Source organism: Capsicum annuum, chromosome 5, assembly GCF_002878395.1.
Source record: "Capsicum annuum cultivar UCD-10X-F1 chromosome 5, UCD10Xv1.1, whole genome shotgun sequence".
Lineage (NCBI taxonomy): Eukaryota > Viridiplantae > Streptophyta > Magnoliopsida > Solanales > Solanaceae > Capsicum > Capsicum annuum.
This window is the reverse complement of record NC_061115.1, coordinates 185,894,481-185,918,355: the sequence shown is the minus strand read 5'-3', so window position 1 is coordinate 185,918,355 and position 23,875 is coordinate 185,894,481.

Sequence of the window (23,875 nt, the reverse complement as noted above, 5' to 3'; positions counted from 1 at the left end):
CAAATCAATAATCCCAAAAAGTAAAATAGAAGTTTACTACTCTCTTAGCCATAAGTTGAAGCTGAGGTAAGACATATTTAATCGTCTCATACTCAACACCACAATTTATTTTCAACCCATGGAAATCTCTTACATTGCCACATACATTCTGAAGAAGCTCATATTGAGTCATTGATGGAAGAAATAACATAGAATAACACTTGGGTAGATACTGGAGATACATGATGATGAAATCTAAAAGTTCAACCAAATAATACTCGGTCATGGTCATATGACTTGATTTAGCATAGGCTAATATAACTTTTGATATTTTCCAAGAGCTGAAAAACGTCATGATGCTTTAATTTAATCAGCATGTGTACACCACTCCGATGAAAAAGTAACTAAACCAGATCATGAATCGCATTTGACATGCAAGACATGATTTCAGCATTACAACCTTCCGAATTAAAATAGTAATATTGATGAAAAATTGCAGACACAAATGTCAGCTCTTCAATTTGATCCATGTTAAGAACTAAAATTTGAACAGGTCCATTATTCAACTTCTCTATGAAATCAAGAAACTTGACAATGTCCTTGTGAATTAAAGCGGATGACACCTGCCAAAAAGACCAAATGCCTAAGTATAATTCTTTCCTCTAAATCACAATAGGTAGATTACACAAGTACAGAGGACTTCCTCCATTTATGCTAATAGATAATAAACCAAAAATTTAGAGCTTAAGTGGGTATTTGGATGGGGTTATAGCTTTTGACTTACAAGTCAAAATCCATAAGTTAGTTAGGGTTTCTTATGGTTTTTGGTTTATTATTGCCTTTTTAGCATAAAAGTAAGTGCTTGAAATCACTTTTTTATTTTACCCAAACACTTAAGTGCTTAATAGTTATTTTGACGTAAATCACTTAGATTAAACAAATCCAAAGAGGCCCTAATCATAAAGCAAAGATGTCAATGAGGAATTTCTACTGATCTGTCCGTCCACATATATACTATTTAGTTACTCAGAGCACTGAAGAAGTATATTAACTAGAACAGAAGATTAAATTCGAGGAAAAAACATTATAAGTCAATTGATTTTCAACAGTGTTAAGAGTCCCACACTAGTTGGATAATGATCTGGTGGTCTTCTTATATGAACTTGGAAAATCCTCCCTAATTGAGCTGGGTTTTGGGATTGAATTACGCTCAAGTGCCAAATCGTTATAAGCACTATTTTGCACATCAAACCCCACCATATAAATGATGTGTTACTCGATCTGAATCACTACCCTTAAAACAACTTAACAAGATGAAAAAAATTCTAATACTGAAACTACATGAAACTTTTTGTTAGTCAAGGTGGTTAACATATTGAAGTCGATTAAGCTCCATAAAGAAATGAACTTACAAGACTAAATTAATTATGTGAGAAATGAAAAGGAAAATATAAATAAATTATGTTATATAACATACCGATGAGTTGTTTGTTGCTTTTTCTTTTCCTGTTTCCATGTATGTAGTTTGTTTTCACCAGATAAGCCAAACTTCTTCCTGTCAAGTTTTTATAACACCCCTATATATATGGGCTAGAGTTTAAACCATTCCTCGTACGTGTATAGATCTGAATCCAATGATTTAGATCTAAGAATAAGTGAGATAATCAATTTTTCAGTGTGGGTACGTCTTGGGATATTAATTGAAGTCACAAAAATCTTCCAGCTCAAAGTTGAGTTGAGCGTTCTTCTACCGATTGAGTTTTAGTATATGTTTTTACTTGGGTTAACTTCTAATGAATATTACTCATAGAATATAATGAGTTAGTTTTCCTTTTATATACCAAATTAAAGTCTTTTCAGTCTATTTTCCGATACTACCGATCATTCATCAATCCTAGTTTGGAGTAAAAACTTATGAGCGTGTTAGTAAGACACTATCTGAGGAGTACAATGGGCCACGCGAGGCAAAGGTTTTGCCCTGAGATTGGGCCTGCGGAGCAACCCCCACCTTACCTGACATAAGGATATGTTTTTTTACCACATTAAAACAATGACAAAATGGTCCTTTCACTCCATATAACTTCTCCAATCCATTTTTAATCCCTAAATTTGTCCCAAAGCATGATGATCACTCTCTAATACATAATTCATCTTCTCTCCCAAAAGAAACTTCAAGCTCCCAATCTAAAGTTTCAACAAAGATCAAAGATTATGATTTCTTTTCAATATTTTCTCATCAATTTCTTCATTAAGGGTATGAAAAATTCATCCAGGTCTTCATATCGATTTCAAGCTAGGATTCAAACTTCAAAGTTAAGGATTCAAGCTATTCCCAAATTTCTTGCATCAAAAAGTTATATTTACTTGATATTCTTATGTTTTGATGGTTTTTTAAAGTTAAGATTAAAGGATTTTGATTGTAAAGTAATCTTATTGGTTTACTTTTTGTTTCTAATGGTTTTCTATGCCAAGAAAATTATGGATTGTAAACTGAAATTGTGTCTTATGATAAAAGATGGAATTTGGTAATATTGTTACATAAGATTTATGGCTTTTTCATGAAAAGACATGAACCTCAACATGTTTCATAAATTTGGATTAAATGGGGACTTTATAGTGTTTAACCCATCTTTTAAAACATTTCATGGCATTAATGAAAAATGGTTTACATTAGATTTTTGAATTAGAATTTTGGAGTTTAAATGGTTAAATGAATACGGTATGTCCATTATATGGATGGCTTGAAAGTATTGGTATGACAATACTAATTTGAAAATGTCTTAATACAAAAACTTTATGGTTAATGGTATGTAAAAGTATTTTAATTGGACTTAAAGGAAACTGTGTAACTTCACTGAACTAGTGTAGTCATGGGGATCAACACTTGAAACCATGTTTGCCGATGTTGGGGGTCTATGACCACTGTGTGATTGCTTCACGTATTTGTAACGCTCTGAGTCTGTACCCTGGATGCTACATGGGGCTTATAATCCCGAAGGACCACAAGCTAACCCATGACTAGTACCTGTTGCAATAACAGTGTAATAAATATTGTAAATATACAAAAATAGGCGAAAACTTGCCATAAGGTTTAATACTGTAAATATTACTGAATATGGTATCACAATACCAAAACTGAACATCAATACTGAAAAACTGAACTACTATCTGGAAATACTCTATTCTGAAAAAAAGCCTCTAACTGTCTAAACTGTGGAATTGATGGGACAAGCCCCCAAATAACTCCATCTACTGAAATAAAACAAAATTACTATAAATAATAAGCATGTCCTCGAACTATGAGGACTCACCACTATTCTGAAAGCTGGTAATCTACACTACTAAGGGTGCTCTGGAGCCCGTACATCTGAACCTATGAAATAAGACATCATAGCGCAAAGAAAAGTATGCGTCAGTACTTTGAATATACTGGTATGCTTAGTGAGGTAGGCTGATTTGCATGGGTTCATATGTATGTACAATAATAACTAAATAACATGAGTATGACTAAACAAGAGTACATTCATGAATACATAGACTGTAACTGAGATCGTGCTAATACTGAGTACTGAATTGGAATACTAATATCGATATTTGAGTTTACAAATACTATATTACTGATTATATGAATAACTGTATTTGATAGTTTTGAATACTATGGAACCATACTGAGTTTTGTACTGAGCTGAGTGACTATGTCTGAGAGTCCTAAATCTATAGAACTGAACTGAGTTCTATTCTGAGACTGAGACTGTGGGAGGTAATCATCTAACCAACATGCCTCTTCTCTAACAGGATTTGGGGTCCAACCTGTAACCCAGTTAGAAGAGTGTCAATATCGTGCCACGAGTAAGGACAAGCTGTGAGTTAACCCTCTCTAACAGAAAGTTTTTTCGTCAACCCTCCCTGGCAAGATAACTCGAATGAGAAGTACCAACCCTCATAATGTCTGGCGGGAAGATACCTCAACCTACGATGGCTACGTAGTTCTGTAATGCAGGGATTACTGCTAAGGGTCAAACCCTCTGCTGACAGGAATGCTCCTATCCCTAGGTTAACTTGGTGTTGAATTCTACTCCCAACTGAATAAAAACTAAACTAATTTCTAGTCTGTACTAGGTTGGACTGAATGGTTATTGATATTACTATTTAACTGAACTGGACTAAGTTCACTGAGTTCCATTGTCTATCAGAATACTACTAAATTCTGTTAGCTTACTGAGTTTAATAAGGTCTAAATTGGATACTGAATTAGACTGGGCTAATATGGATTCTACTGAGTTTTCTTGAGTTCTGTAACTAACTGAGAGAACTAATGATCGTGTCGTGATTGATATTATTCTATGACTGACCATGGCTCTAGGTAATTAGCTAAATTATCGGGTACAAGTACCCCCAAGACTCAATAGTGTAAATTAAGAGACATGGCATAATAAGAAACATGTAAACTATGAACTTGATCATCATTCATTCGTTCATTGGGGCATTTTGACAAACATTTGCACGATATAACTTGCACATAAGATATCTTGACTTGATTTCATTCCCATAATAGTTCACATGTACAATTCATCAAGAACTTTGTGAGCATAGTATATGCACATCGTATTGAACAACAAGTAAGCATCATAATTCATCTCTAATTTCATAAGTTACGGGTTTATCATGGATTCACATGATTCTACACACATAATGATCAATTTCACATGATATATATATATATATATATATATATATATATATAAATCATGAATTAGGAACTTAATCCAAATAGAAATGATGAATACACTTTAATTCCAACCATGTAAATCATAAAATCAATTACTTTAAGTTCAAAAAAGATTCTAGGACTCCAAGGGTGGAAGAACCCCTTGGATGAACACTTCATATACCTTTGTTGAAGAATTTCTGAAAGCTTATGGTTGAATCTTGAGTTCTTGATTTGAAATTGCATTTTCTGGGGTTTTGTTCTAGAGCAAATTTGAGAAATAATGAATATATTTGCTCTATGGGGAGTTTAATTTCGTGTTTTGGGAGCTGGAGGTGGAGGGAAAAAGACCTAAATACCCCCAAGAATGCAGTTTTTTAATGACTAAAAATCGAGTTACAGACGCGCAAGTCGATGCGGCACGTCCATGGCAACGACGCGATAGCCAACACATAGCGCCATGTTCACATCAATTCACTGGAATTGGACACTGGTAGATGGGGAAAATATTAATCATCACTATAGTCAATGTGGCGCACCAAGATCATGTTGATCCACTATTTTAAGATTCCAAAGGAGCTTCAAACGAAGTTCGAAAAATCTAAAACTTGTTCGAAAATACCTACGGATATTCTTGATCATGAATAAACCTAAATATCAACATTTAATAAATGTAAATGTCACGAAATAAGACTACAACCTTTGTAGGCTAAAATGACACTAAGTCTAAGTAGTTAGCTAAAATATTCTAAGTCTAGGACCCCTTGATAAGCCTAAAGGATAGAATTAAGCTTAGGATTTTGTAGGGTCTTACATTATCTCCCCCTTGGGAACATTCATCCTCGAATGAGATTGTTGAGACTGAGAATACTAAGAGACTGACTTACTAGACATGAACATCTAGAACATAGCTCTATGACTGATATTACTGGTATTCTGAATTATCATACTGAACATGAATATCTAATGCATGGATATAGCTGAAGATGATTCATGAATGCATGACTGAACTGGCTCATGAACGTATGACTAAACTTTCAATGGTAACTGATACAGAGTTTGTAACTGAAATCTAAACATGAAACTAATTAATCTTAAGGAAAACTATTACCCTGAGCTGAATCTGAGTTTGTAGAGAAGAGGTAAGGATACTTGGTCCGCATATCTGCTTCTACTTCCCAAGTAGCTCCTTTAACGAACTGAATCTTCTAAAGAACTTTGACTAGAGAAACTTCTTTGTTCCTTAGTCTGGAATTTGATAGTCAAGGATTTCGACTAGGATCTCTTCATAAGAGAGGCTGTTCTGAATATCTATGCCCTCAATAGGGACTACGACTGATGGGTTACCTATGCATTTCTTTAGCAAAGAGATATGGAACACTGTATAAACTGAAGATTAATCTGAAGGTAACTTGAGCTCGTAAGCTACCTATTCAAAACAGCTGAGAATTCGGTGAGAATTGATATTTTGGGGACTGAGTTTCCCTTTCTTACCAAAATGTTTCACTCCTTTCATAGGAGAGATCTTCTAGTACACAGAGTCACCAATCTCAAACTCGAGATCCTTTTTGCGCATATCTGCGTACAATTTCTATCGGTTCTGAGATGTCTTAAGCCTTTCCCTGATCAACTGAACCTTTTCTAAGGTATCAAAAACCAAGTCAGGCCCTACCACTTCAACCTCACCCACTTTAAATCAACCAATAGGAGATCTACATCTCCTCCCATAAAGTGCCCAAATAGAGCCATCTAAATACTAAGTGATAGTTGTTGTTATATGTGAACTCAATCAAAGGCAAGTGGTCATCCCAACTAACTTTAAGTCTATCACACATGCTCGCAGCATATCTTCTAAGGTCTGAATAATCCTCTCTGCTTGACCATCTGTCTGAGGATGAAAGGTTGTACTGAGATAAACTCGGGTACCAAGACCCTTTTAGAATACTTTCTAGAAATAAGAGGTAAATTGGGTACCTCTACCTGAGATAATTGATAATAGAACATTGTGCAATCTGACCAACTCCCTGATATAGAGTTTGGCATAATCCTCGGCTGAATAGGAGGTATGAACTGGAAGAAAATGAGCTGATTTGGTCATCATGTCTAAATGACCCAAACTGAATCATACTGACGACGGGTACGAGGCAAGCCCATCACAAAGTTCATGTTCACTTCTTCCCATTTCCAGGTGGGAATACTGAACTCCTGCATGGACCCACTAGGATTTTGATGCTCAATATTAACCTGTTGACAAGTTGAGCACTTATCCACAAACTCTATAATGTCTCCTTTTATCCCACTCCACCAATAGTGTAACGCCCTGAAAAATGGGTCCCGGAGCGTCACACGGTTCTTGAGGCTACGAGTAGCCCCAAGCTAACCCTTTGAGCCATTTTTATTCAGTTCAACACAAATCAATGGGGTTTCCATAAATAACCCTCAAATATCAATAGAGTAATCATCATCCAAGAATAAAAGAATTTCAGAAAGATAGCAAAATACGACCAACATCTATACTAGTCTGACAAGCCTCTAAGAAAATCAATAAAACCAGCGAACCATTGAGACATGCCCCAACTGACTCATACTCAATTATCAAATGTAAACAATTCCGTGAAACCAATATTAGGCATCATGTCCTCAGAACATGAGGACTCACCACAACAGAGGATGTAGAACAACATTCCGGAAGAATCATTGTCAAACCTAGAACTGAGCACCTAAACCTATATTCTGAGAAAATGCAGCCCACATTCGAAGATGTGGGTCAGTACCATAGAAAGGAACCGAGTATATGGGGGTGTATACAGTTGTATAAACATCATCATCATAAATATTTATAAGAAATATACAGGAAGTATGAAAGACTCACATAGCCCGAAGAAAAATCATCATAATCATGAGAGAATGAAATAAGTACAATAACACATGTGAGTCATCATATAAATTGTCAATCACTTTAAGTTCATCAAGAATATCAATTCTCATAATGTAAATATCATTTAAATCTTTCAAAAGAATAACTTTCACAATTCCACTTTAAAATCACTTCATCATTCACCATAGGCACAAGGAAACACACACACACTGGGAGATCCTATAACTGACATAAACCATGTGAGCTACATGGAGTCCAACGTACAACCCACGTTGGGGAGAGCCATCCTATCCTTGCCATCGGAGTAGAACTATAGATATTAAATCCACACAAACTAGTGATCACTATATAAATCAGCCTCAGGCTCACTCCTATGGGGGCACATAGTTCTAGGGAAGTAAGGTCGCTTTATACCTCCCACTCGGTGCTAAAGATTTCTCCCGGACTTAGCTCAGATCATTTCAAATACAATCCACAAAAAAATAATTTTAGTAATATATAAATATACATCGGGAGCCATCATGCTTCCCATCTATCAAAATCAACCACGTTGTAGATTTCATTCACACTCGAGTTCAAAATAAATCCATTAAGACCAAAAGGTCAAATCATTCAAAATATCTCAAATATTCAACATCAACGTGCTTATAACACACACATTCTAAAAAAAAACACAATTTTCAATGGGAATTCACGACCCAAATATCAAAATCATGATAAATATCGTTCAAGATTCATGCTTTATATCTCCACACATGTAAATTCATCTTTCAAAATTATAAACATAAAGATTTCATAATAATCATCATAAGATATGGGTTCATGCTTCAAATTCGTAAAAAAATCAAATAAAAATCATGCCTTTGTAAATAAAATTACTTTTGGGCACAAGAACGAAAGAGAGTTCTTGTTGAAAAACCCCACATACCTTGAATGATGGACTTTAGAGATGTTAATCGTGCCTTTGAAGGATGGTTCTTGGAGTTCTTGAACTAGGAACTTGGAATCTTGAATAAATTTGCAGAATTAATGGTGAACTTTGAAGGTTCTTGAAGTTGGATGTAGGAGTTTAGGGTTTTCTTTTTGAGGGAATTGATGAAATATAACATATAATGCTTCTAATAGGCTTTAATATAGGGTTTGTATGGATTTGTGGTGAGGGGGAATGACCAAAACGCCCCTAAAAATCAAATAATTCTCGAATCTATCCTTTGGTGGATTGTTTTGATAGTCTAAAGTAGATCAACCATAATATTTTACTCCGATATCCAAATTGGATGAAACCAATTTCATTAGAAAGAGAACTCTTATATATTTCCATTGATATATAGTATCTCACCCATATTATTGTGTACGAGGAGTTATGATCATTTGAAATTGACCCAAAAATTTACTTTTGGTAGGCTGAAGTAGATCGACAATAACTTTTTCCTCCGATAGACAAATTGGATAAATCCAATTTCATTGGAAAGAGGACTTGCAGAGATTTCCTTTGATATATAGTAGATCACCCATATCATTATGTACAAGGAGTTATGATCGTTTAAAGTTGGAGCAAAAATACGCCAGGCCTCAGTATTTTTTCCTGCATGTTTTACTGTTCTCTAATATTCACGGTTCGATCGGAAGGTTCATAACTCGTCGCTCGGGTGTCCGTTTTGGATGATCCACATATAGTTGGAAAGATTATTTGATATTCTATGCAATTGTGAGTCATAATATAAGATATTCCACACGGAAAATTTATAATTCATTCTAGAAGATAAAACCTAACACATTTACGCACAATTTCAACAAAAAATTTCCTGGGGTATTAAAAATAGATCTCCCACGAATCGCAATACATCTTTGTGGCCCCTAGATGAATCAAGTAGCACACACCATGCGCTTCTGTAAGAATTCGCTGCCTCAATTCATCTACACCTGGCACACACAGACGACCCTAACAACGCAAAACATCATCTCCCCCTTGGGAGAAAACCTCTACCTTCTTATTTCTGACTGATTTCTTTAACTGAACTAGACTGGGATCCCTATCCTACTTTTCCTTCACTTCGGAAAATAGGGATGATTCTGAGTAATTCTACACCCATACACTACCTTCTAATTAATCGACTATGTGAACACCTAGTCGAGCTAGCTGATGAAATTCCTGGGATAACTTCTTCGTACTATTCTCAAGATAGGCAACACTACCCTTAGATATTCAATTGAGAGCGTCAGCCACTACATTGGCCTTGCTCGGATGATACAGAATACTCATGTCATAGTCTTTCAAAAACTCCAACCACCTTTTCTAACGAAGGTTGAGGTCTTCCTGAGAGAACACATACAACAGGCTCTTATGATCAGTGAACACATCACATCATACAAGTAATGCCTCCAAATCTTTAAGGCAAAAACTACTGCTGCTAACTCAAAATCATGGGTAGGATAGTTCTTCTCATGGGGTTTAAGATGTCTAGAGGTATAGGCTATGACCTTACCTCTCTGCATCAAAACACAACCCAATCCGACTTTGGAAGCATCACAGGAAACAACAAAACCATCGGAACATCTGGTAGGGTCAACACTAGAGTTGTGGTGAGTCGAGTCTTCAACTTCCGAAAACTCTTCTCACAAGAATCGAACCACTGAAACTTGACTTTCTTCTGAGTCAATCGGGACATAGGGGATGCAATAGAGAAAATCCCTCAATAAACCATCAGTAATAGCTAGCCAAACCCAAGAAACTCCTAATATCTGACGAAGAGATGAGCCTGGGACAGTTTATCATAGCTTCAGTCTTTTGGGGATCAATTCTAATGCCATTACTGACCATAGCCAAAATTTGCACTTACTAAATTTGGCAAAAAGCTGATGGTTTTTGAGAGTCTGCAATACTATTTTGATATGGTTTACATGATCGTGTTCACTACGGGAGTAAACAAGAATATCATCTATGAAGACTATGATGAACATGTCTAAGTACTTCTTGAACACACGGATCATCAAGTCTATGAAGGCTGCTGGGGCATTAGTAAGACCAAAGGACATGACTAAAAATTTAAAGTGACCATATTGAGTTCAAAAAGTTGTTTTTCGGATGTCACTTTCCCTGACTCTGAGCTGATTATAGCCTAATTTGAGGTCTATCTTAGAGAAATAACTAGCACCCTGAAGTTGGTCAAACAAGTCATCAATTTTGGGGAGTGGATACTTGTTCTTGACTGTAACTTTGTTTAACTGACGATAATCTATACACATTCTGAGAGAACTATCTTTCTTACACATGAATAAAATGGGTGCGTCCCACGGGGACATACTGGGTCTAATGAATCCTTTATCTCAGAGATCTTTTAATTGTTCCTTTAATTCTCTGAGTTCTACAGGTGTCATTCTATATGGCAGGATAGAGATAGGTTGAGTATTTATGAGAAAATCAATTCTGAAATGAATTTCCCTTTCGGGAGGAACTCTAGGAAAATCTTCGGGAAACACATCTGGGAATTCACATACTACTGATACTAATTCAAGAGTAGAGGTTTCTGAACTAGAGTCTTGAATTCAAATAAAATGGTAGACACATCCCTTAGATATCATCTTTCTATCTCGAAGGTAAGAAATAAGTTGACCTCTAAGTGCTGAAGTACTACCCTTCTACTTTAGGATGGGCTCATTCGTAAAATAAAACTGAACAATTCTGTTTCTGCAGTCGACTAAGGCATAGCAGGAATGAATCCAATCTATGCCAAGAATAATGTTGAAATTAGTCATTTCTAATTCGTCAAATCTGCTGAAGTGACTTTATGAGATATCATAACTGGACAGTTCATGTATACCCATCGGGCTATGATAGATTTACCCACTGGGATAGAAACTGAGAAGAGCTCTACTAGAATTTTGGGATTGACTCCAAAATCAACTGCTATATATGGATAAATAAAAGACAAAGAAGATCCTGGTTCAAGAAAAGTGTAAACATGAAAATAGAAAACTTGTAACATACCAGTGACCACATCAGGAGAACTTTCTTGATCCTGTCGAGACTGAAGAGTATAAATTCTATTTGGGCACTGCCCACAGGTGGCATTGGAAGAGGTACCCTGCTGATTTAGGCGATCGTACTGAGCTGGGGATGGTTATGCTGACTCTGCAAACCAACCTAAGGACACTGTCTGACTCTGTGGCCTGGCTTGCCATATTCGAAACACACATCACTGCCAGCTCTACAGATACCCTGGTGGTTTTTGTTGCACTTCTGGAAAAGAGGATTGGTTTGGGCACTGCTAACACTGCCCTGGGGTTTAGGGCCTGATGCCTTATCTCGGTTACCATCTCTGAATTTTGGCACAGAGTACTGGTTAAGGAATGAGATAGAACTGAGGATTTTAGGCGAAACTGAGAGCGATTCCCACCCTAGGACTTGGCTGAGCAAAATTGAAACTACATATTCTCGCTCTATTATTCTCTCTTTCTCTTTCTCTTTATTATTGGCCTCCTCTATCTGTTGAGCATGGACCAAGAGCCTGCCTATGTCCATCTCCTTAATAAGCATTGTGGGCTTACATTTCTTAACCACGCTGCTAGACACTCCTAACACAAACTTACTCATTTCGCTCTGCTATCTGCTACAACATACGGGGCATATCTGGCTAACTGAATAAACTTAAGTGAATACTCTTGTACTATCATATTTCCCTGCTTTAGGTTTATAAACTCCAAAACCTTTGTTTCCCTCAACTCTAGTGGGAAGAACCTATCCAGAAAAGTAACTTGAAACTCCTCTCATTCTATGGACCCTGCATCTATGGCCCTCTCTGTCTTCCACTATTTGAACCATGAGTGAGCCACATCCTGTAACTGATATACGGCCAACTTAGTGCTCTTAACAGCAGTCACCCCCATGATATCAGTAACCTTCTGCACCTGATAAAGAAATTCTTGAGGGTTCGTATCTGACTTAGACCCTATAAATAATGGAGGGTTCATTTGGGTGATGTCCTGAATCCTAAAAACATCAGTATTGGCTATTGGGTTGGCCTAAACCCCAGCTATACATTTATTTTGGGCTGCCACAGAATGAGATAGGGTGGTGAAGGTTTCTCTGAACTCTGCGTGGGAGACATGCTCACTCAAAGGTTCTGGATGGACAGGCTGAGAGGCTGACTGATCTCCCATTCCTTTTCCCTAAGTCCTCTTTGAAGGCATATTTTGTAAATAGAAGAGAAGCTAGGATTAGAAAGAGAGTGTAACTGGAGCTCATGCACACTCACACAACATGAATCCTAAAAGAAGGGAAACTTTTCCTAAAACATCTCATAGCCTCTTGTCCATAAATGTGACGCGAAACACACCCATGCACAAGGCTCTACTAGATGTATCTTTCAGACTTCCTAGGATTGTATTGAACCCTTGGATCTAATATCAAGTTTATAAAGCCTTGAGTTTGTACCCTGGATGCTACACGATGCTCATAATCCCAAAGGACCATAAGTCAACCCATGACTGGTACCTGCTGTAATAACTAGGTAATAAATACTGTAAATATGCAGAAATAGGCAAAAACTTACCATAAGGTTCAATACTGTAAACATTATTGAATATGATGTCGCAATACCAAAACTGAACATCAATACTGAAAAACTGAACAAATGTCTAAAAATACTCTAGTCTGAAAAAAAAAAGTATCTAACTGTCTGAACTGTGGAGTTGATGGGACAAACCCCTAACTAACTCTATCTACTAAAATAAAATTGAAGTACTGTAAATAATAAGTATGTCCTTGAACTATGAGGACTCACCACTACTCTTAAAACTGGTAATCTGAACTACTAAGGGTGCTCTGGAGCTCGTGGTTTGAATCTATGATATAAGACATCATAGCACAAAGAAAAGAATGTGTCAGTACTTTGAATATACTGGTATGCTCAGTGAGGCATGCATAGGTTCATATTCATGCACACTAATAATTGAATAACATGAGTATGATTGAGTAAGAGTACATGTATGAATACATAGACTATAACTGAGATCGTGCTAATACTAGTACTAAATCGGAATATTGATAACCAATATCTAATTTTACGAATACTGTATTACTAATTATCTAAATGACTATATCTGATAGTTCTAAATACTGTGGAACCATATTAAGTTTCGTACTGAGATGAGTGACTATGTCTAATAGTCCTGAATCTGTAGAACTGAACTGAGTTCTATTCTGACACTAAGACTAGAACTGAGACTGTGGGAGGTAATTATCTAACCGACATGCCCCTTCTCTAATAGGATTCGAGGTCCAACCTGTAACCTTAGTTGGAAGGGTGTCAATGTCGTGCCATGAGGAAGGATAAGTTATGAGTTAATCCTCTTTGACAGGAAGCTCTTTCATCAACCCTCACTGGCAGGATAACTCGGATAAGAAGTACCATCCCTCATAATGTACAGCAGGAAGCTACCTCAACCTACACTGGCTATGTAGTTCTGTAATGCATGGATTACTGTTAAGGGTAAAACCCTCTGCTGACAGGATTTCCCCCATCCTTAGGTTAACTCGATGCTGAATCCTACGCCCAACTAAATAGGCACTAACTGATTTCTAGTTTGTACTAGGCTGGACTGAACGGTTACTGAGATTACTTTTTAACTAAAGTGGACTGACTTCACTGAGTTATGTTGACCGGCGGAATACTATTGAATTCTGTTAGCTGACTGAGTTTACTGAGGTCTGAACTGGATACTGAATTAGAGTGCACTAATATGGATTCTACTGAGTTTTCTTGATTTTTGTAACTGACTGAGAGTACTACTGATTGTGTCATGACTGATACTATTCTATGACTGACCATGGCTCTAGGTAATTAGCTAAATTGTCGGGTACAAGTACCTCTAGGACTCGATAGCATAAATGAAGAGACATAGAATAACATGAAACATGTAAACTATGAACTTGATCATCATTCATTCATTCATTGGGGCATTTTTACAAACACTTGCATGATATAACTTGCACATAAGCTATCCTAACATGATTTCATTCTCTTAATAGTTCACATGGACAATTTATCAAGCACTTGGTGAGCATAGTATATGCACATAGTATTGAACAACAATTAGGCATCATAATTCATCTCTAATTTCATAAGTTAAGGGTTTATCATGGATTCACATGAATGTACACACATAATGATCAATTTCACATGATATATATATATATATATAAATCAAGAATTAGGAACTTAATCCAAATAGCAATCATGGATACACTTTAATTTCAACCGTGGAAATCATAAAATCAATTACTTGAAGTTCAAAAGAGATTCTAGGACTCCAAGGGTGGAAGGAACCCTAGGATGAACACTTCGCATACCTTTTTTGAATAATTTCTGAAAGCTTATGATTGAATCTTGAGTTCTTGATTTGAAATTGGATCTTTTAGGGTTTTGTTCTTGAGTAAATTTGAGAAATAATAACTATATTTGATCTATAGGGATTTTAATTTCATGTTTTGGGGGTTGAGGGTTAAGGAAAAAAGACCTAAATACCCCCAAGAACGCGGTCTTTTAATGACTAAAAATTGGGTTACCGACGCATAGGTAGATGTGGCGTGTCAATGGCATCGATGCGATAGCCAATGCATCATACCATGTTCGCATCGATTCACTGGAATTGGACGTTGGTAGCTGGAAAAAATTAATCATCGCAATAGTTAATGCGGAGCGCCAAGATCGCGTTGATCCACTATTTTAAGATTCCAAAAGAGCTTCAAACGAAGTTCAAAAGATCCAAAACTTGTTCGAAAACACCTACAGACATTCCTGGTGTTGAATCAACCTAAACAGCAATATTTAATGGATGTAAAGGTCACGAAATAAGACTGCCAACCTTTGTAGGATAAAATTACACTAACTCTGAGTACTTATCTAAAATATTCTAAGTCTGGGACCCCTTGACAAGCCTAAAGGACTGAATTAAGATTAGGATTTTGCGGGGTCTTACAGTAGTGGTACACAGTATAAATTTTTAGGAGGCTATTGTGTATTGGTGACTTTAGCCAAATTCCTCGGTCCATGTGCCCAACATAAATTACGGCCTTTCCAGTAGGGAGAGCCAGACATATATAGCTCATGGGTGCTTGAACGATGGTTCAAGCTATATGTTTTTTGAAAGATTTTAGTAAATATATATTTTATCTATTTCCTTGAGTTGCATGCCGGTACTCACCATACTGACCAACTCTAAATGCTACTTTTTATGATGTAATTTTTCTTATAACCCTGTGCAGTATAGGTTGTTCATTATCCTATGGGCAAATTGTAATACACCGTACTTTTTTCTTCCATGAAATAATCTCAAGAATATTAGAAATTTCTTTTAAAAGATAAATCCATTTGTGTACACATGAAATTTTTAAGATTTTTATATTTTATTATCTAGGAAATTGAATTAGCTTTCCAATGATACCAATTTCGTCCAAATCCGATATCGGAGTAAAAAGTTATGGATGTTTTACTCAAAGATATCAAAATTGCCCAGGTGCAACGCGCAGGTTGACGGACCATCGATCTAGCGATGGACCGTTGCCTTGACCGTCGCAGCCAAGGTAGTGAGGCAACCTTCTGGATAAGGTGCGACGGACAGGTTGACGGACCATTGAACTTAAGACGGACCATCGCCCTAGCCATCGCTACTTAGGTAGTGAGTCCCTATCCTGGTCCACCTATGATGGTCGAAATGACGGACCATCAATCGAGCGATGGACCATCACATGAGCCATCGCAAGTTCCTTTCAGCAAATTTTTAAGCCATTTTTAAAGAGACTTTTTGGTCTTTTACCACCCGTTTATATACCTAGTAATATCCAATCAAGGCTCACAATTTCATTATTCTTCCACAACATTAAAATTAGGGTTTTCTCCCTAGGAGCAATCCTTAAGCAACAAAATCCAAATCTTCTTTAAGAACTAAGAGATTCGAATTCTTCAAGTTCAAGAACTTTAAGAAACTCACTACCAGGTATGCATAGTGTTCATTCATGGAATCCTTTCACCCATGAAGCCCAAGAATCTCTTTTCAAAATTCAAGTATATGGATTTCTTTATGAATTTGATGTTGGGTTTGCTTTTGTTCATGTTGATAATGAGCAATTGAATTCTAATCCATGTTGGGTGATAAATTTGATGTGGAATTGATTAGTATAGGTGTAGATTCATGTGGAACTATGATTAAACCTTGGATGATGAAATTAGAGTTGAATCGTGATATTTATTTGTTGTATAATGTTGTCTACATATACTGTGCTTACCATGTGTTTGATTAAATGCTTATGTGAAGGAAAAGTTCCCAACTAATATGATATTATGCAATTCTCATGTATGTACAAGTTTATGCATATCACATGTTTGATGAAATGCCTCAATAAATGAATTATGGATTGTGATGTTGGTCATGTATTCAAGAAAATCATGCTTTGTCAGTTTCTTTCCATCGAGTCCTGGGGTACTTTTACTCGACAATTAGTTGTATGCCTAGAGCCTATGTCATGTTCTAAAGATACTCTCAGTCAAGCTATGTTCAGTAGAATTCAGTCAGTCTCATGACTTAGGAAAACTCAGTAACTTCAGTAAATCTCATTCAGTTATCAAACCTCAGTAATATTCTGTTCGTTAATGGAACTCAGTTAACTTAGGCAAGTTACTTTAGTTAATCATGTTCAGTGCCTGTTCAGATGGGAGTAGAAATCATCACCGAGTGAACCCAAGGATTGGAACTCACCGGTTATATGAGGGTGAAATTCTTAAAAGTAATCCTTGTGTTCCAGAACTACATAACCAGCGTAGGTTGAGACATCATAGCATGTTATATGAGGGTAGATGAGGTGGATTAGCCTGTTATATGAGGGTTCCCTCCGTTCTCGCTAGAGTCACCTGCTATATGAGGGCCACTCATAGATTATCCTTAATAGTGGCACAGTATTGACACCCTTTCAATCAGGGAACAGATTGGAACCCAATTCAGCTATAATGCATCATTTGGGGAATGTCGATTAGAAAAATACTTCCCACAGTTTCAGTATCAGTATCAATAAAAGAACTCAGATAGTTCTTCAGGATCAAGACTGTCAGATATAGTCAACTCAATATAGTATAAAGCTCAGCTAGTTCCATCAGCTACAGAACAGTCAGATACAGTCACTTATGTTATTAGTTATATCAGTTACCAGAACTCAGTCATTAGTCATGTTAGTTATCAGTAAATTTATATTATCATGATCTTAGTTATAGTTACTATGTATTTATGCATGCATTCTCACGTTCATATTAGCCAGTTATTCAATATTGTTCATGCATATGAACTCCATGCATTCAGCCTATCTCACATACATACCAGTATATACAAGTACTGATGCATTTTTGCTATGGTGTCTTATTGTAATACCCCACAAAGTTCTCTCCTAGTCTGAGCCTTAGAGCATTTTAGAAAAAACAAAAATCTGAGTCAAAAGTTTCAAAAATACCTTCCCAAGTATGAAACACTTTGAATCATGTTGTATTTATCTAATTTCAAATTTTTTTCATGTAAATCATTAAATAAGCTTTCTATCGATACCAATTTCATCAAAATCTGACATTGGTCGAGGAAGTTAAGGCCATTTTACTAAATGGTATGGGAATCGGCCAGGTTTGACGGTCGACCTGGTGAACCGTCAAGTGTCCCGTCAGGCCGAGATGAAACATCCCATTTCTAGCCCTGAGTGACGGCCAAAGTGGTGGACCGTCAAAAAGTTGACAGACCGTCAAGGGGTCCGTCAGGTCAAAACAGAATGGCCTATTCCTGACCCTCGGGTGATGGACGATCTGGTGGACCATCAGATTCCTGACGGACCGTCACTTCGACCATCACATCGAGGCATAATATCCCAGTTTTGGCACTCGAGTGACGAACGACTTGATGGACCATCAGTCCCTCTGACGGACCATCAGATCGACCGTCACAGACCCCGATCAGCAATTTTCAACTTTTTTCTTTAAAGGGTACTTTGGTCTTGTCTTTTCTACTATTTACCCAACCACTATAAATACCCACTTAAGGGTTGAAGGCCTCATTTCTTTTCTCTTCTTTCACCCAAAAACTAGGGTTTCCAAAAATAAAAAAATTCTCTCTTCTTCCAACAAAAATTTAGGGAGAATCAAGAGAAAAAATCAAGAATTCTTCCGAAGGCTTTCAAAAAGAGTTTCCCCAAGGTATGTAGATGTTGATTCTTGGGTCTCTTTTATCCAAGAAGTTCAAATATCTTTTTCTAAATCTCCAATATTTATGTTTATGAATTCTTTTTTTAATGATTCTTGTGAGTTGAAATTGATGTTCTTGCTATGATTGAGTTGTGGTTCATGTTTGTCTACAAGATTATCAAGCCTTGGCCTTAATAGGTGGTATTTGTGTGGTTTGTATGAATCTATGATAATATATGAATAGAAATATGTAAATTTGGTTGTTCATGATGAGTAGTTGGGTTATTATACTTATGCCTAAGTTGTGCATATGAGGTGTTCGATAAAATATCTAAGAGACTAGAAATTAAGCATTGTAGTTAAATCATGATCTAATGACTTTTAAGATACAATTATGTGTTACGATTGTTGATGTGTTCATGACTTCTGGGTGTAGAATTGGTTGATTTAAAAGAGTATGTCTCCCATAAGTTGATAAAAGCTTAGGAGAAAAATATGGGCCATTATAGTATGTTGAATAGGAAGCCCTAAATTGTGAACTAGTCTATGCATGCCTAGTGTTTGATAAAATGACCAAGTGAATAAATTAATCCATGCTAGTAGGAAATCCCTTAATAAGTGTAAACCTGTGCATGTCTAGTGTTTTTGAAGGACCTTAGTGATCGAGTAGAGATGTGATGGTTGTAAACTCCCCATTATGTGCCCTTTGATATATGCTAAGTTTTTAATATATGCCAAGTGATTATCAAGTAGGCTATGACATGATAGTATGAAGTTTCCCAAGTGGTGTGAAATCTAAATACATGTTAAGACTGATATAGGTATGAAATAGTTAAGGTAAAACCTTACTGAATGGAGTGTGATCTAATAGCATGTTTCCTCTATGTTATTATGTGATTAATATCTCAAGATGCATTAATAATTGTGATGCATTAATGATGGTGACTATTAAGGTATAATTGCAATAATACATGAATGATTATGACGATGAAAGAATGCTTGTGTTGATGGATGAATGATTGTGATGGTGAATGGATAATCGTGATGACGTGAGAATGATTATGTTTTACTTTTATGTTATCGAGTCCTGGGGTATTTATACCCGACAATAGAGCTGTTGTCTAGAGCCTGTGTTAGTTTTGCAATAATTCTAATCGAGCCACGATTCTCAGAACTCAGTGAACTATAGAACTATCTATCTTCAGAAAAGTATGAAGCTTAATCAGGCTCTATAATCTCAGTTATCTCTGTAATCTTTGTATCGCTAGTAATCTAGCCCCCGTCCTGTAATCAGCTTAGATCTAATAGTATTCAAATGATTCAATTCTAATCTCAGAAGAGATTTGAATAATCTATTCAAGATCTGCATCGTCAGTCAGATGCTATGATTTGATACCTTTCTGTCAGATACGAAACTAAGTAATCTCAGCGTAACTCAGTCAAATTTCTTGGGAAATATAATCAGTATCAAATTCAGCTCAATCTAAGTTTAGTAAAGAATCAAATCAGTGTCTTTCAATAGGGAGTAGAAACTAGCACCGAGCGAGCTCAAGGATGGGGACTCACCTACTAGTAGAGGGTGTAATCCTTAGATCAGGATGGGGACTCACCTACTAGTAGAGGGTGTAATCCTTAGATGTGATCCTTGTGCTCTAGAACTATGTAGCCAGTGTAGGTTGAGATATCACACCTGCTAGATGAGGGTGGATGAGAGATATCATACCTGCTAGATGAGGGTAGATGAGGTGGCTTAACCTGTTAGATGAGGGCTCTACCATTCTCGTATGATGACCTGATAGATGAGGGTCATATAGAGATAAGGTCTTTACCCGTGGCATAGTATTGACACCCTCCCAACCAGGAGTAGAGGTTGGACCCCTATGAGATAGTAGGGGCATGTCGGTTAAGTAACTACTTCCCACAATCTCAGTTTTAGAATCAGTCGCAGACTTCAAGAAAGAGCTCAGTTCAGTGTACAGAACTTAAGTTCGTTAGATACAGGCCATTAAGTATGATTACTTGCTAATTCGAAGATCCACTGCTAGATAGGCCGATCTTAAAATCATTTATGAAGAAGTATTGTTATCCACAGACTCAAAGATAAACTGTTAGATAGGGTTGCTATCTGTTTCAAAAGCTTCAGATACTCGTAATCTCAGTATGTTCAAAGATTTCAGAACTCACTCCTTGATAAAAGTGCATCCATATTTCCCAATTATCAATATCAGATGAGTCAGTAATTCAGTATCTCAGTGTCAATAGTGAGTTCAGTTTGCAGGAAAGTGGTATCTGAGTTCCAGCCTCTAGAGTTGTGATGATTGTGATTATGACCTGTGCATTCATGTATGTGTTCTCGTGCGACATTTTCATGATTATTCAGTTTACACATTGTGCATGCATGAGCCTTTGCATTTAGCCTTACCTCGTCTACATACTCGGTATATTTTTGTACTAACGCATTTGTACTATGGTGTTTTTTTTGGACACCATAGTTTCAGAGGCACAGGACTTAGAGTTTTCTCAGCAATTCAGTCCTAGGTAGCAGTAGTAGTAGTGAGTCCTCTTCCTTCGAGGACGAATCTCAGTTTACTATTATTGCATCAGATTTTATTTATATTCTCAGTTGACGAAGTTAGTTAGGGATATATCCCATCAACTCCATAGTTCAAATAGTTTAGAGGCTTTTTAGATGGATGTTGATGTATTAGTATTCAGTTTCCAGTTTGAGTATGTATAGATGTATTGAACCTTATGGCCAGTTTCTACATTTATTTCATATATTATGTAGTGTATAGGTAGAGATATCAGTAAAGGGTTAGCTTATGGTCCTTCGAGTCCATAAGCATCGTGAGACATCACGAGATGGGATCTCAAGGCGTTACATTTATACCATAGTTTAGAAGACACAAGCTCTAAAGCATCAGTAGATTCCAGTCTCAACAGTCAGAGTTAGCAGTGAGTCCTCATCTTTTGAGGACATGATCATTAATTTATTACCTTATTAATTTATTTATTAGTTGAATTTAGTTGGGGATATGTCCCATCAACTGCTTATTTAGACAGTTCAGTCATGATTTAGAGGCTTATAAGACTACAGTATGTTTTAGACAGTTTATTTCAGTTGTTTTTGAGAATTTCATACCCCACCCAAATGTTATATTTTTATTAGATATTATATATCAGTGTTGAACTTTATGGCCTTTCAGTTCATGTTTCCGCATTATACAGTATATTATGTAGTACCAGGTACAGATATCAGTCATGGGTTAGCTTGTGGTCCTTTGGGGTCATGAGCATCGTGTAGCATTCTGGGTACTAGATCTGGGGTGTTACAAACTTGGTATCATATCCTAAGGTTCAATAGAGTCCTAGGAAGTCTGAAAGCCACATCTAGTAAAGTCTTGTACATGGGTGTGTTGCACGCCACATTTATGTGCAGGAGGCTATAAGATGTTTTAGGATCAGTTTCCCTTCTTTCAGTATTCATGTCATACTAGTGAGCATAATCTCAAGTCAATCTCTCAGTCTAATCTGTTTCTCCCTTTTTTTAACAGAACATGCCTCTAAAAAGAAGAAACGATAATCAGTCAGCCCGAAGTACCTTTGGGCAAACATGTTTCTTATGCGGAGTTAAGAGTTTCATTCAATACTCTTGCTCAGTTATTTTTTACTTAGAATGAGCGACCAGCTACCATTCCAGCCAGCCTTGAGGCCAATTCAGCTCCAACCAGGATTTGGGACTTCACCCAAATGAATCATCCATCCTTTCTCGAGTCTCAGTTAGATGAGGACTCTCAAAAATTTATCGATCAGGTTCAGAAGGTTATGAACATCATGGGGGTTACTCCTAGTGAGAGTGCTGATCTAGCTGTATATCAATTGCGGGATATTGGTCACACTTGGTATAAGCAATGGAAGTCAGAAAGTCCAGATGATGTAGGGCCTATTGAGTGAGAGGAGTTTGTCACCGTATTATTAGATAGATTTTTTCCCCAAGAGATCAGAGAGTCTAAGGTGTTAGAATTCATCACCTCAGGTAGGGTAACATGACGATGAAAGATTATTCTCTTAAGTTTACTCAATTAGCCAGATATGCCCCTCATGTGGTTATAGACAATAGGACCAAGATGAGTAAGTTTGTTTCTAGGGTAAATAATAGTGTGGTCAATGAGTGTAGATCTATAATATTGAATAGTGACATGACTTTATCCAGGCTTATGAATCATGCTCAGCAGATAGAAGATCAAAAGATTAAGATGAGGGAGAAGCAGAATAAGAGATCAAGGATAGGTAGTTTCGACTTTGCTCAGCCCAAATCAGAAGGAGGAAACTGTTCTCAATTTTGTCCTAAGTCATCAATTCCAGTTCCTTCTTCATCTAGTGCTCCAGCTCCTAATTTAGGGATGGAAACAAAGATAGAGCACTAGGCTCTAAGTCTCAGGGAAGTGTTAGCAGTGCCCGCACCTATTCTCTTTTCCAGACTTGTGGCAAACACCATTAGGGTATATGCAGAGTTGGTAGTGGTATTTGTTTTGGGTGTGGCAAGCCAGCCATAGAGTCAGAGACTATCCTCGGCTAGGTCCTCAAAGTCACCAGAACCGTTCCTCAGCTCAGTCCTGTCGCCCAAACCAGCAGGGTGCCACCTCTAGTGCTACTAGTAGGCAACGTCCAAATAGACTTTATGCTCTTCAGTCCTGAAAAGAATAGGAAAATTCTCCTGATATGGTTACTGGTACGTTACAAATATTTTGTGTGCATGTTTACACTTTGCTAGATCCAGGATCTTATTTATCTTTTGTTGCTCCCTATATAGCAGGCAATTTTGGAATCAGTCCTAAGATTCTAGGAGAGCCCTTTTCAGTCTCTACCCCAGTGGGTAAAACCATCATAGCCCAGCGGGTATACAGGAACTACCCAATTATAATATTTTAGAAAGTCACTTTAGCAGACTTAGTCAAATTAGAGATGACTAATTTTGATATCATTCTCGACATGGATTGGATTCATTCCTACTATGCCACAGTTGACTGCAGAAATAGAATAGTGCAGTTCAAATTTCTGAATTAACCCGTCCTTGAGTGAAAAGGTAGTACTTCA